A 3,590-nucleotide genomic window follows, 5' to 3' on the forward strand; every position below is an offset into this window, starting at 1 on the left:
AACTACCTAAACAACCAATATACATTGCCCAATTTATTTTTTTTGAAATATGGAAAGGAAATTTATTGGCAATGAGGAGATGATCCATATCCTAAGACATAATAATAACTATTATGTGTTTGTGAGCTTAGTTGTCTGCCAAAGATTACATTGAAGAAATACTTAATATGTGAACTTTCTAATTAGTGAAAACAAATCCTTTAGCACATAGTCCATTATTTATTTTAATATTATTAAGATCAAAACATTGAATAAAATAATAATAATAAATAAATAAACAAACAAAAAACAACAACAAAAACAAAAAAAAGGAAAAGATGTTGGTTTGACAGTGATGGAAGATAATTACATAGCTAAGGAAAGCATTGGCATCCATTATGAATCTTTTTGGCATAGGCAATATATGATCTAACCTATTAAAGATGTAAAGGGAGAGTAGTGTGGATAAGAGAGGTTTTTCCTTCTGTTTCCAACGACAAGTTGAATTAACTACATTAATGTTTAATAAGAACATTCACAATGCGAAATAAAAGTATCCTTTCTTACTAGTAACTACAAATTCTAAGCTAGTGAACCTAGCATTAACACACCTTTTGTTCAGATACTTTTCAAACCTTGTACGAAATGATACAAACCTCAATCAAAATGCAAATGTTTTGGGAAAGGGTTTCGTTTAACGTGACTACCTTCTTGTGAGAGTTGATGACCAGAGAAAACAAATAAGTAGTTGCATAACAAGGCCACGACATTTGGAAAGGTGCAATCTAATAGTACGATAAATGATGTCCCCGTATATGAAGAAAATAAAATAGGATAAATGGAAGAGAACATGACAATGATTAAAACATGGCAATCCTGTATTTGCCAACATTATTAGAGTCACCCAAAAAAACTTCTAATTTCAAAACCAAGAACTCATTGTCAAGTGCCTATAAATTCAGAGGGAAAGTAGCAAGAAGATGTGGCAATAGGGCCACAATGATTAATGCTAATTGGTCTATAGTTAAGAACAAGAAAAGGTAGATATTAGCATAGGTAGAGTATATTTCATGGCAAGTGATTTGTTATTTCTAGATGATGAAATTATTAAATAAGGTTTATGATAAATGCATGAAATTAAGTTAATGAAACTAAATTTCTAAAATGATCCTTGTGCTTTTATTGCGCATCTAGCTTATAATCAAAATTGAAATAATTCATTGAAACATTTATCCTTAGATAATAATAAGGTCTAATTCTCTTTATATACAAATATTATTTCACTTCAATTATTTTCTTAGTAAATATTTATATGTTATAAATGGAAACCTAAAAGTTTGTTATACAAATTATAAATTATTTTCTCAGTAAATATTTATATGTTATAAATGGAAACCTAAAAGTTTGTTATACAAGTTATAAATTATTTTCTCAGTAAATATTTATATGTTATAAATGGAAACTTAAAAGTTTGTTATACAAGTTATTAATTTATAGTAAAAAAATCAAACGTGAATAATTAATGATGGGATGTAAATAATTAATGATCGGATGTGAATAATTATACCTAATTATCCATTATTATTGATTAATTTTATTAACATTAAAAATGTAGTTTATTAATTTGATTTTCATTAATGACTATTGATTAATTTTATTTAATATAAAACTATTTAACCAAAAGTTATGTAAAAAACCACCAAAAACATTGTGTAAATAATGGATAAGTTGCATCATAATAAAACATTTAAACATAATTTTACAACCATCACTCGGGTTTCCTTAGAAGTCTTATACAAGAATTACAAGTGTAGGAATGGACATAGATGGTTACGTAACTTTTCTAAATGTCATTTGATTTGTTTATAAACTATATGTTATATGTTATAGAAATATTTCAAATATATGTCCTAAAATGTTTATAAAACATGTTTGTTACACAACTTGGTGTAGACGTCGACTTTTAAGTTGTGCTAAGTGATTGGTTTTGGCATCTTAACTATATAGATAGGAGTAAAGTTTTGTACGTGTTTTTTTTTTACAGGTGGGAAAACTTATTATAACTTAGTTGTCAAACTAGTAGTGAGGACAACTATATCGAGTTGCTAATTGCGAATGCAGGCTGACTCATCATCGTTATTCAAGGAAAACCATGCCACTTAGAATGACCCACCGGTGGTTCATAAGGGGGTAGGCTTTCACTCTTACCAGATGCCTCCGGGTCTTGGGCCATTAACCTGTTTCCTTACATCTAAGGAAGATGAGCTCTTAGCCAAGCAGAAGCAGTTTTCGGGCATACTCCAGACCCAGAAGCCTTGCACGTTATGCTTAATAATATCCCCATTTTAATAATAACTACTTATTTTTAGATATTAATTGATTGAAGAAAAAAAAGGTCAATTTGATAAATGTAATGGTTTAATTTTTTCAAATTATTCTATAAATATATTTTATTAGTTGCTTGTTGAAATGCTAAATAGTGAAGTTAGATGCATTTCATAGTTTTTTTTAATTCCACCCCACATAGCATCCAAGAAAGCATCATTGAAGGCTATCAACTCCTCCTCAAAATAAATGTATGACAAGTCGCGGTTGCAAGCATTACTCCTCATGGGGAGTTTCTTCAAATCTTACTTAATAATCTCATCAGAATGTGACTATTTTTTTGCGATGATAAAAATGATTCAAATTTAGTTTCCATCATTTCATTTTGTCAAACAAGTTGTTGTTCTTTATTTAGCAATTTTGATTGCAATACTCCTCCTATTGAGCCACACATTCCATATTTATGCCATACCACATCCCTCAAGAAGTTGATTGTACTTCTAGCAGAAAATATCTATCAAATCGACCTAACTTGTTTGTAGTTGTGCAACTTTTCCTCGTCATTGTATTGTAATAACTTAAATGGATAACATTTGTCGTAGAAATCTAGAAATCCAATGATTCTCTAAGTTTACTTACAGAAAAGTAATACGCTTGTGCTTAAATAATTTAGGAATATATATACACACACACACACACACAATTCCTCCAATACCTTGAAATTGAATACTCCAAAACACGAGAAACCATGAAATTATAAGTAAATACACATTAAAAAAGATAGGCATGTGATGTAGTGCCAAGAATCAATGCTACAACCATGTCATGCTTATTTATCACATGCATTATTTCCCCACGTGCATGTTATATAGACTACATCATTTTCATTGTAAATGCATTCCTTCTCAAAGCAAACATTTGTTGGTTTCAATATGCAACTTGTATCCCCCCACAGACTCATCTACACAATTAGCTGGTAGAATCACCCCTTCCCTACTCATGCCTTTCACTTGGTTGGTCTATATAAGAAGCAAGGGACATTGTTTGGGTTGGATTCAACTTCTAGAGGAAGGAGGGTTAAAGCTAGACCAAAATCAAGAGTCTTTATTCAAACAAGAAATGTTAAGCATGACTTGTATGTAACTGGCTACGATCACTTGCATGCAGTTTTCCCCTTGAATGTTTACCCTCTAGCACAAATTGTGGCGTGAATGTATTGCTACAAACGAATCATTGGAACAACCTTTTAACATATGGTTATTTCCTTTCAACGTCTCATTGTTTTT

Source organism: Pinus tabuliformis, chromosome J, assembly GCF_031772625.1.
Source record: "Pinus tabuliformis cultivar Carrire ecotype Pingquan chromosome J, CPIR1, whole genome shotgun sequence".
Lineage (NCBI taxonomy): Eukaryota > Viridiplantae > Streptophyta > Pinopsida > Pinales > Pinaceae > Pinus > Pinus tabuliformis.